This window comes from Pecten maximus, chromosome 15 (genome assembly GCF_902652985.1).
Source record: "Pecten maximus chromosome 15, xPecMax1.1, whole genome shotgun sequence".
Classification (NCBI taxonomy): domain Eukaryota; kingdom Metazoa; phylum Mollusca; class Bivalvia; order Pectinida; family Pectinidae; genus Pecten; species Pecten maximus.
Genome location: NC_047029.1, coordinates 23,853,520 through 23,866,547, shown reverse-complemented (window position 1 = coordinate 23,866,547; position 13,028 = coordinate 23,853,520). Strand labels below are relative to the sequence as shown.

General features: G+C 34.6%; 1 protein-coding gene across 2 annotated transcripts in view; it reads left to right on the top strand.

The window, feature by feature from the left end:
* LOC117343900 overlaps positions 1–13,028 on the top strand; it is a 100,316-nt gene that overhangs the window by 21,246 nt on the left and 66,042 nt on the right. Inside the window, exon 1 of one of the 2 annotated variants that reach the window (XM_033906452.1) lies at positions 10,540–10,699. The exons of the other annotated variant lie outside the window; for it this stretch is intronic. The gene's annotated coding sequence lies outside the window, so the exon portion shown is untranslated. Of the gene's footprint in view, positions 1–10,539; positions 10,700–13,028 lie in introns of those variants that run through there. 2 annotated transcript variants of the gene reach the window in all.

Genomic DNA, 13,028 nt, shown 5'->3' with positions numbered 1-13,028 from the left:
TTAGTGCCGTAACTCCGTACCCATGAAATGTATTTATAGGACATCTTCACCACGTGTAATGACATCATAGGCTATTTACCTGGGCAAAATTGAGTAGAAAACAATGTAATTAATCGGAGGAATAAAGGTGTAACGAATAATGGTAAGACTAACCTATGTATGATTTGGACTGAATCACACATCTACATCGTTCATCCAGCAATGAACAGCTGAAAAATATCAGCCTCTGTACCAGTAATGTTGTAAACTATGTCAACAAACGTGGGATGGAAAGAAATTTGGCAAGAAGGCCCTCGGATCAAAGACGCTGGAGGAAGAATTAGAAAATTACAGCAAACACCACCAGAGGTTAAGGAGTATGTTTGTCAAGACATATGGTACATCATACCAGACTAAAATCACCAAAAAACAATTTAAATGATATATTTATTGTTTTGTTTGGGGTTTTTACTTCGTCCCTAACAACCAGGCCCTATTCAGTTTCATCAACGTTTGTTAACTTGAGAAAATTACCTAACATAAAATTTTCAATAGGAATAGAGCAGTTCATGGAGTTCGTCGAGAAAAGTGACTCACCAAGGCCAAGTTATTTAAAAGGTAATTAAGCTTTATCATGATTAGTGAAAATCTCATTTCTCCTTTACTTCAAACATGTGTGTGTGTATTCCTTAAAATAGGCTGCAGGTATAGGAATTAAGAAAAAGTACTACAGAATTTCATAACATTTTGTCAAGATAGTTTTGCCAGAATTTCCGTACATAAAGATTGTAGTTAAACTGTGAATTAGTCTTATCACCTTTTGTATAACTTGGCCCAGGAGTTATACAGTTTCATAATCATTCCTTAATTTGAAATTTTCAATAAGAATGCTGAAAACAGAATTAAATAAAAGTTTTTGCACTAGGATTTTGTTCTTATATTCAAAAGTGCCTCGTATGAAAAAAATTGAATTTCCTTAAGTTAATGGAACTGGGATTATAAACCTATGATATGAAGACAGTCGATGATAGAGTAACTCAATGACAGTTTTAAAGTGTCAACACACTGAAATGCCAATACCAGGGCTAGCCCGAGTCCCTTACAGCTGTATCAATTAATACTGAATGCAAATGGACAGCAGATACAGTGAAACCTGTCTTTACCAACACGTTGTATGGGACCGAGTCAATGTGTCAGTGTTGGTTAAGCCAGTGTTGGTAAGCCAGTGTCGGCAATGACAGTTGAGTGTTTAGATGTTTGGATATACGGATGTTACAGGATGTCGTTAAGTCATTGGTCAGTAAAGTCAGGTTTTACTGTACTAACAGTATATAAGTAAGCGGAGATAGGAAAGTATTAATCACCTACAATTATGAAGACATTTCACATGTATCATCTTATACTTGAGCTTGTAGGCAATAGGTTTCAGTAGGTGTATTCTTCTCTCAATCCCTGACCTTATTCTTCTCTCAATCCCTAACCTTATTCTTCTCCCAATCCCTAACCTTATTCTTCTCTCAATCCCTAACCTTATTCTTCTCTCAATCCCTAACCTTATTCTTCTCTCAATCCCTGACCTTATTCTTCTCTCAATCCCTGACATTATTCTTCTCTCAATCCTTGACTGTATTTTCTCGATCCCTAACCGTATTCTTCTCTCAATCACTGACCTTATTCTTCTCTCAATCCCTGACCTTATTCTTCTCTCAATCCCTGACCTTATTCTTTTCTCAATCCCTGACCTTATTCTTCTCTCAATCCTTGACTGTATTTTCTCGATCCCTAACCGTATTCTTCTCTCAATCCCTGACCTTATTCTTCTCTCAATCCCTAACCATATTCTTCTCTCAATCACTGACCTTATTCTTCTCTCAATCCCTAACCTTATTCTTCTCTCAATCCCTGACCTTATTCTTCTCTTAATCCCTGACCTTCTTCTCTCAATCACTGACCTTATTCTTCTCTCCATCCCTAACCGTATTCTTCTCTCAATCACTGACCTTATTCTTCTCTCAATCCCTAACCTTATTCTTCTCTCAATGCTTGACTGTATTATCTCGATCCCTAACCGTATTCTTCTCTCAATCACTGACCTTATTCTTCTCTCAATCCCTAACCTTATTCTTCTCTCAATCACTGACCTTATTCTTCTCTCAATCCCTGACCTTGTTCTTCTCTCAATCCCTAACCTTATTCTTCTCTCAATCCCTAACCGTATTCTTCTCTCAATCACTGACCTTTTTCTTCTCTCAATCCCTGACCTTATTCTTCTCTCAATCCCTGACCTTATTCTTCTCTCAATCCCTAACCTTATTCTTCTCTCAATCCCTGACCTTATTCTTCTCTTAATCCCTGACCTTCTTCTCTCAATCACTGACCTTATTCTTCTCTCCATCCCTAACCGTATTCTTCTCTCAATCACTGACCTTATTCTTCTCTCAATCCCTAACCTTATTCTTCTCTCAATCCCTTATCTTATTCTTCTCTCAATCCCTTACCTTATTCTTCTCTCATTCCCTGACCATATTCTTCTCTCAATCACTGACCTTATTCTTCTCTCAATCCCTAACCTTATTCTTCTCTCAATCCCTGACCTTATTCTTTTCTCAATCCCTGACCTTATTCTTCTCTCAATCCTTGACTGTATTTTCTCGATCCCTAACCGTATTCTTCTCTCAATCCCTGACCTTATTCTTCTCTCAATCCCTAACCTTATTCTTCTCTCAATCACTGACCTTATTCTTCTCTCAATCCCTAACCTTATTCTTCTCTCAATCCCTGACCTTATTCTTCTCTTAATCCCTGACCTTCTTCTCTCAATCACTGACCTTATTCTTCTCTCCATCCCTAACCGTATTCTTCTCTCAATCACTGACCTTATTCTTCACTTCAATCCCTAACCTTATTCTTCTCTCAACTGCTTGACTGTATTATCTCGATCCCTAACCGTATTCTTCTCTCAATCAATGCCTGACCTTTCTTCTCTCATCCTACCTCTTCTCTCAATCCCTAACCGTATTCTTCTCTCAATCACTGACCTTTTTCTTCTCTCAATCCCTGACCTTATTCTTCTCTCAATCCCTGACCTTATTCTTCTCTCAATCCCTAACCTTATTCTTCTCTCAATCCCTGACCTTATTCTTCTCTCAATCCCTGACCTTATTCTTCTCTTAATCCCTGACCTTCTTCTCTCAATCACTGACCTTATTCTTCTCTCCATCCCTAACCGTATTCTTCTCTCAATCACTGACCTTATTCTTCTCTCAATCCCTAACCTTATTCTTCTCTCAATCCCTTATCTTATTCTTCTCTCAATCCCTTACCTTATTCTTCTCTCATTCCCTGACCATATTCTTCTCTCAATCACTGACCTTATTCTTCTCTCAATCCCTAACCTTCTTCTTCTCTCAATCCCTGACCTTATTCTTCTCTCAATCCCAGACCTTATTCTTCTCTCAATCCCTGACCTTATTCTTCTCTCAATCCCTGACCTCATTCTTCTCTCAATCCCTGACTGTATTCTCTCAATCCCAAACCTTATTCTTCTCTCAATCCCTGACCTTATTCTTCTCTCAACCCCTGACCTTATTCTTCTCTCAATCCCTGACCCGAGGAGTGAGTTTTAAAAAACTTTCCTAATCCATGCGTTCGGTAATGTGTAAATTATTCACAAAAAATTATTATGCTTCGCGAGTCAACAGGTTCAAGTTATAAATCTCGTTTTTAAGATTGATGAGTAATAAGGAAGGTCTTACTTTTGATGTTATATATAATTGTTTCATTGTAACAGGGAGTTTATTTGTGATATTTTGGGGGAATATTTATTTTCAGTACAAATTTTATTGAGAAAATAGTGCTATAGATATATAATTAGAAATCAGTATAATTGAAACTTAATTTGTTAATTATGAATTCAATTGTACTATAAATTTAAAACACAATTTTAACTGAAGAAAGATCAAAGTTATGTGCCATCTGGCTGTATGTATCCAAGTATAAAAATCATTTTCCTTTCACCATTTACAAAATAAAGACAAAAAATAAGGATTTTGATGGCTTTAAGTATTTGAAGTAGCAGATAAGTATATTGAGAAGCAAGCCTGCTGTCAGCTGCATTGATAACAGTGATAATAGCTGCACTGTTTTCTTTTATCAGTAAATTTATTTCAAACAAGTGAGAACATCAAATTTGAAATGGGCTGAGTAAAAGAAACAAACCCCAGTATGCAACAACTACGGAGATAAAATCTAAATTTAAACAGAAATACATCATTATAGTTTGGGCGTCAACTTTCTATTTTTCTTAATTTGTTGTGAAGAATATTTTCCTAAAATTTGCGAGATAAGTAAGTAAATTAAGAGGGCATTAGACTCTAATGAAAATAGCGTTTAAGATATCTAAAAATAGAATGAAAATTATTAAGGAAGTCAAGAATATCAGTCTAGCATGAATTGAGCAACATTTCAGAGACCGTTAATAAGTAACATTTCAAAGACCATTAATAAGTAACATTTCAAAGAACATAAATAAGTAACATTTCAAAGACCGTTAATAAGTAACATTTCAAAGAACATAAATAAGTAACATTTCAGAGACCGTTAATAAGTAACATTTCAGAGACCGTTAATAAGTAACATTTCAGAGACCGTTAATAAGTAACATTTCAAAGAACATAAATAAGTAACATTTCAGAGACCGTAAATAAGTAACATTTTAAAGAACATAAATAAGTAACATTTCAAAGACCGTTAATAAGTAACATTTCAAAGAACATAAATAAGTAACATTTCAGAGACCGTTAATAAGTAACATTTCAGAGACCGTTAATAAGTAACATTTCAGAGACCGTTAATAAGTAACATTTCAGAGACCGTTAATAAGTAACATTTCAGAGACCGTTAATAAGTAACATTTCAAAGAACATTAATAAGTAACATTTCAGAGACCGTTAATAAGTAACATTTCAGAGACCGTTAATAAGTAACATTTCAGAGACCGTTAATAAGTAACATTTCAGAGACCGTTAATAAGTAACATTTCAGAGACCGTTAATAAGTAACATTTCAGAGACCATTGATAAGTAACATTTCAAAGACCGTTAATAAGTAACATTTCAAAGAACATAAATAAGTAACATTTTAAAGAACATAAATAAGTAACATTTCAGAGACCGTTAATAAGTAACATTTCAGAGACCGTTAATAAGTAACATTTCAGAGACCGTTAATAAGTAACATTTCAGAGACCGTTAATAAGTAACATTTCAAAGAACATAAATAAGTAACATTTCAGAGACCGTTAATAAGTAACATTTCAGAGACCGTTAATAAGTAACATTTCAGAGACCGTTAATAAGTAACATTTCAAAGAACATAAATAAGTAACATTTCAGAGACCGTTAATAAGTAACATTTCAGAGACCGTTAATAAGTAACATTTCAGAGACCGTTAATAAGTAACATTTCAGAGACCGTTAATAAGTAACATTTCAGAGACCGTTAATAAGTAACATTTCAGAGACCGTTAATAAGTAACATTTCAGAGAGCATAAATAAGTAACATTTCAGTGAACATTGATACGAAACATTTCAGAGAGCATAAATATTTAAAGTAACATTTCATACAGCTTATATAAGTATCATTTTAGATAATTTAGAGCAACATTTCAAAGAAATTGAATAAATATCTTTTCAAAGATTATCAATTAGGAACATCTTAGAAGCCTTAAAATGTAACATTTAAGAAATGAGAAAAAGTAACATTTTGGAGAGGTTAAAAAGTAACATATATGATGAAAAGTAACATCGTAGGGAATATAGAAAGTTACATTTATAGAGATTATAAAATGTTACTTTAGAATATAAATAGGAATGTTAAGAGAGGTTTAGAATCACTAAATCATAACTTTTAGTGTCTCAGTATAGTGATGAGATATTGGATGAATATCACTCCTCAACCTGTGAAGATAAAAAACCAGTTGATTAGAACACTTCAATGTTATTGAAGACATAGATAATGCTTTATAACCAGCTCCATTTGCCCAGGGGTGTTGGCAGAATATTGAAGAAATGATGTAAAAATGTGGTTTATGATGCTGAACCGTGTACTGGTAATTATGTCTGTATAGTGTATACCTGATGTAAATGATCAGATGTACAACCTGAGAAATCAACACCTCTGTTTCACCTGCTGAGGGATGTGGCTCAGCATATTAAAAACTGATAAACACTGGATTTATCAAGAGCAAATTCTAGAAGGGGAAAACAGAAAGATGGATGAGAAAAAGAAAACCAAGGTGCTGATAAAATGTACTAAAGTTCAAGCTACTTAAACGACTTTCCATCATAAAATGAGAAAATTCGCTTCCTAATGTGCTTCTTTTGAAAAATTGAGACAGAATTCCTGTATATATTCAAATCTGCTTGAGCTCTCCTGTAATGGTGCAATTGCAAGGTTAGAATAGGATAATTGTTAACAAACCAGATTTGGAAACAGCAAATCTGGTGTAAAAAACAACAGTAAAGTCTTGTGTAGAAAACAATAAAATCTTGTGTGAAAAACAACAGAAATAGAAACAAATTTATATGAAAACAAAAAACACAAATAGCTCTCTAAAAACAAAAATACTGCAAACTTCCATTAAAGCAATATAAAACTCTAGAAAATTCCATTAAAATACCATTATGTCAAACATAAACAACTTAAGATTCAAACTTCTGTTAAAATACCAGATTATAAAATAGATCTTCCAGTGGACATTAAAACATTGGTTCCTGCACCACATGTGGTTTTCCAGGAATTAAGAATCTGTTGAGGGGATTTCAAATCAGCAGAGGTCCTTGTTTGACCTTTAGCTTCTGAGGCTGACCTGTACTTGTTAACCTGTATCATCACTGGGGGTTGTTTTGGTGCAGCTAGTTATACACGCTGTGTTGGACAAAAACAACAGATGATATGGAGTATGTAATGCTAGACTGTTGTTATTGTCTGTCTAAGGACCATGATTTATTGTTATTCTGAGATAATACTCTACTGAGGTTTATAGATGTGGTGATTGAAATGGTAAATAAACATATGGGGGAGTCGTGTTGGAGGTATAGGAGTTTGTAAGGTCACAGTATTCTAATCTCAAATCTCTTATGATCACTGTATATGTATCTCGGTCAATTTGCAAAAATCATAGAAATGTACTAAAATTTTTATTTTTTAATGCGATTTCAATTTTCTAGAACATTGAAAATTTAACATTGAAAATACATTATTTTCAGACATCAACACTTAGATTTATTTGTTTCAAGTAAATTTTACAAGTTATTATGATGATATTATATAGGATTATTTACAACTATGAGCTCTAATGAGTCTCAACGATTCACAATTGAATCAATTAATCATGATGTCTAGTTAATCTTCAGCCCGATGATCACAATCAATAGATTCAGTCACATTTGAAGTTGTCAGGGACGTGTCTAAACATTTTCCATCGTCATCTTTAACAAGTTGCTTTGTAACACGACATACATATAAATGTTCAAAGGAGGCTTTTATTTTATCGAATGAAGGGAGATGACCTTGACATACAAGAACAAGGGAAGTAACTCATAAAGATTTTGATATGATCGTAAAAATTAAATTTGGGCAAAACATACCTTGTATATTGTATAATTATGATCAATGTCAAGGGAATTACTTTTAATGCACTAATAACTACTAAATAGAGTTGTGACATTTTGTTACCATGACTATATTGTTGTGACATTTTGTTACCATGACCACTCTATTATTGTGACAATTCGTTACAATAACTACTACAAAAACGTGTTGATATCTTCGGCTTCAGACACCACTTTGCCTAGGAGTGTCCTAATTGTTTTTGTTGGTGACTGTTACACAAGGCAGGTTACCACAGAGAGATGATTATGTTCATGTCTTTGTGATTATGTTTCCTTACTCAATCATCGTCACTGACGTGAGCCGTCCACTGATGCTGTGTACCTGTGAGCCAAGCCTCTCTGTGGCGATATGCCTTTAACTTCCGATGTTGATGCTTCAAGTACAGCTGAAGGGCCTGCTTCGTCAGTCATACTTTCGTAACACATGTTAGCTTTACATGTTCTGCTGTGACGGAGGGTGAATTGTTGTATCATTACTGGGACTTAAATTCAGTCCTGTTCTTATTTTGTGCAGATATATATACTTAATCAATAACATTCATATAGTTCATGATTTTAATGAAATACGGCTGGATCTAATCAAGACAACTTAATCACAGGTAAGTAAAATGTGAAATCATATACAGTATTACATCAGGCAATATATTATATACATTGTGATTGTACGAAAGTGTGACGTGTGTTTTGTATAGGAAACATCAGCTATGTGTAATTTGTAGGATTGTACTTTGTAGGTTTTAGCTGTGGTGTATTTTTTAAGGTGTAGTAGGCAAGAGATCTCTAGACAAAACATGACTAGTAATATTATCATCTGTTTACTATAAACAGCTGTCAGGGAATAGGGAACTCACATGTTTATTAGGAATAGCAACTTAAAACAGTCCTATATCCTTCTGGGATTTTGATATCTGTATGGCTGATAGTGTCATATTTTGTAGCTTAAAGATATGTACAATATATATTTATGTCCATTTGTGTATGTATGTGTAAAGGAAGGATTACAGAGGCCATAAAAAATGAATGAATAATAAGTCTCCTCACAAGGAAATCAGAATTTTTTTCATTGTAGGAGTTGGTTTGGTTTGTATTGTTTAACAATTCCTATCAACACCTTTGGTCGTTTAAGGACAACCACCCCTGTGTGCAAGATGCATGCATGTAGTTTATGCGTGTGTGTGCATTTTTTGGGAGGTTGTGGTATGTTCGTGTTTGTCTCCTTGTGAATCAGCACAGAACTGATGCCCACTTTATAGTGCTGTCTCGCTGAAGCATACTGCCAGAAAACAACCAGGAGGATACCTCAATCAGTCACACTATAATTACAACGGATGAACGTGTCGCCCCAGTCCAAATATACTAATAGAGTTGAGCAAGACCAGCAACTACATCTTTGGTGGAAAATATTGTCATATTTATCCTAAAATTAACTCAACGGACCAACACTTTTTTGAGAGAACCTGTCTTATTTTATACAGACAAGACCTGTTTGTGTTAAAAAAGATAGCTCTGTACCACATCCTTTCATTTCTCCTTTACTTCCAAACCTAAGTGTGTGTATTCCTTAAATTAGGGCAGGAAAGGGAGAGAATGACCAGTGTGATAGTTTCATATAATTAGTAAGTTTGTTTTACCAGAAATGATTTTATCAGGATTTTTAGATTGTTGTTAAATTGTGATTAGCCTAATCAACCTTTGAACATTACTGGGCCCTGACCTTAGATTTCATTGTCATGTTTTGACTTCATATTTGTCATAGTACATTTAATGTCATTACTTTTTGGTATTAAGAGTTCTTTAACTTGAACCCATTTGGTGTTGAATAAAAATCATGTTCATTGAATGAATGTCAGATACCTTGAAAACCTAGCTTTTATGTTCTCATACATTATCCATAAACATATAGTTTGAGAACTTAATTTGGTTTTATCATGCATGACTTTTATGATCAAATTTCAAAAATGGTTTATGATACGAAAAAAAAATATTTAAGAGGATTAAATAAAACTAAACTCTTCATGCTAATAATATTGGTATAGAACATCCTGACTTTCAAGCGGTTGGTATATGTATTGAAGCGGTTGGTATGTATTGAAGTGATATTATATAGGATTATTTACAACTATGAGCTCTAATGAGTCACAGCAATTCACACTTGAATCAATTAATCATGATGTCTAGTTATATCTTCAGCCTGATGATCACAATCAATAGATTCAGTCACATTTGAAGTTGTCAGGGACCTAAACATTTTCCACATTGTCATCTTTAACAAGTTGCTTTGTAACACGACATACATACAAATGTTTAAAGGAGGCTTTTATTTTATCGAATGAAGGGAGATGACCTTGACATACAAGAACAAGGGAAGTAACTCATAAAGATTTTGATATAATCGTAAAAATTAAATTTGGGCAAAACATACCTTGTATATTGTATAATTATGATCAATGTCAAGGGGATTACTTTTAATGCACTAATAACTACTAAATAGAGTTGTGACATTTTGTTACCATGACTATATTGTTGTGACATTTTGTTACCATGACCACTCTATTATTGTGACAATTCGTTACAATTACTACTACAAAAACGTGTTGATATCTTCGGCTTCAGACACCACTTTGCCTAGGAGTGTCCTAATTGTTTTTGTTGGTGACTGTTACACAAGGCAGGTTACCACAGAGAGATGATTATGTTCATGTCTTTGTGATTATGTTTCCTTACTCAATCATCGTCACTGACGTGAGCCGTCCACTGATGCTGTGTACCTGTGAGCCAAGCCTCTCTGTGGCGATATGCCTTTAACTTCCGATGTTGATGCTTCAAGTACAGCTGAAGGGCCTGCTTCGTCAGTCATACTTTCGTAACACATGTTAGCTTTACATGTTCTGCTGTGACGGAGGGTGAATTGTTGTATCATTACTGGGACTTAAATTTAGTCCTGTTCTTATTTTGTGCAGATATACTATACTTAATCAATAACATTCATATAGTTCATGATTTTAATGAAATACGGCTGGATCTAATCAAGACAACTTAATCACAGGTAAGTAAAATGTGAAATCATATACAGTATTACATCAGGCAATATATATACATGTGATTGTACGAAAGTGTGACGTGTGTTTTGTATAGGATCCATCAGCTATGTGTAATTTGTAGGATTGTACTTTGTAGGTTTTAGCTGTGGTGTATTTTTTTAAGGTGTAGTAGGCAAGAGAACTCTAGACAAAACATGACTAGTAATATTATCATCTGTTTACTATAAACAGCTGTCAGGGAATAGGGAACTCACATGTTTATTAGGAATAGCAACTTAAAACAGTACTTCCTTCTGGGATTTTGATATCTGTATGGCTGATAGTGTCATATTTTGTAGCTTAAAGATATGTACAATATATATTTATGTCCATTTGTGTATGTATGTGTGAAGGAAGGATTACAGAGGCCATAAAAAATGAATGAATAACAAGTCTCCTCACAAGAAAATCAGAATTTTGTTCATTGTAGGAGTTGGTTTGGTTTGTATTGTTTAATAATTCCTATCAACAGCTTTGGTCGTTTAAGGACAACCTCCCCTGTGTGCAAGATGCATGCATGTAGTTTATGCGTGTGTGTGCATGTTTTGGGAGGTTGTGGTATGTTCGTGTTTGTCTCCTTGTGAATCAGCACAGAACTGATGCCCACTTTATAGTGCTGTCTCGCTGAAGCATACTGCCAAAAAACAACCAGGAGGATACCTCAATCAGTCACACTATAATTACAGCGGATGAACGTGTCGCCCCAGTCCAAATATACTAATAGAGTTGAGCAAGACCAGCAACTACATCTTTGGTGGAAAATATTGTCATATTTATCCTAAAATTAACTCAACGGACCGACACTTTTTTGAGAGAACCTGTCTTATTATATACAGACAAGACCTGTAGGTGGTAAAAAAGATAGCTCATTACCACATCCTTTCATTTCTCCTTTACTTCCAAACCTAAGTGTGTGTATTCCTTAAATTAGGGCGGGAAAGGGAGAGAATGACGAGTGTTATAGTTTCATATAATTAGTAAGTTTGTTTTACCAGAAATGATTTTATCAGGATTTTTAGATTGTTGTTAAATTGTGATTAGCCTAATCAACCTTTGAACAACTGGGCCCTGACCTTGGATTTCATTGTCATGTTTTGACTTCATATTTGTCATAGTACATTTAATGTCATTACTTTTTGGTATTAAGAGTTCTTTAACTTGAACCCATTTGGTGTTGAATAAAAATCATGTTCATTGAATGAATGTCAGATACCTTGAAAACCTAGCTTTAAAATGTTCTCATACATTATCCATAAACATATAGTTTGAGAACTTAATTTGGTTTTATCATGCATGACTTTTATGATCAAATTTCAAAAATGGTTTATGATATTTAAGAGGATTAAATAAAACTAAACTCTTCATGCTAATAATATTGGTATTAAACATCCTGACTTTGAAGCGGTTGGTATATGTATTGAAGTGGTTGGTATATGTATTGAAGTGGTTGGTATGTGTATTGAAGTGGTCGGTATATATTGAAGCGGTTGGTATGTATTGAAGTGGTTGGTATATGTATTGAAGTGGTCGGTATGTATTGAAGTGGTCGGTATGTATTGAAGTGGTCGGTATGTATTGAAGCGGTTGGTATGTATTGAAGTGGTTGGTATATGTATTGAAGTGGTTGGTATGTTTTGAAGCGGTCGGTATGTATTGAAGCGGTTGGTATGTATTGAAGCGGTCGGTATGTATTGAAGTGGTTGGTATGTATTGAAGTGGTTGGTATGTATTGAAGCGGTTGGTTTGTATTGAAGCGGTTGGTATGTATTGAAGCGGTTGGTATGTATTGAAGTGGTTGGTATGTATTGAAGTGGTCGGTATGTATTGAAGTGGTCGGTATGTATTGAAGCGGTCGGTATGTATTGAAGTGGTTGGTATGTATTGAAGCGGTCGGTATGTATTGAAGTGGTTAGTATGTATTGAGGCGGTTGGTATGTATTGAAGCGGTCGGTATGTATTGAAGTGGTTGGTATGTATTGAAGCGGTCGGTATGTATTGAAGTGGTTGGTATGTATTGAACCGGTTGGTATGTATTGAAGCGGTTGGTATATATATTGAAGTGGTTGGTATGTATTGAAGCGGTTGGTATGTATTGAAGCGGTTGGTATGTATTGAAGCGGTCGGTATGTATTGAAGTGGTTGGTATGTATTGAAGCGGTCGGTATGTTTTGAAGCGGTCGGTATGTATTGAAGTGGTCGGTATGTATTGAAGCGGTCGGTATGTATTTAAGCGGTTGGTATGTATTGAAGCGGTCGGTATATATTGAAGCGGTTGGTATGTATTGAAGCGGTTGG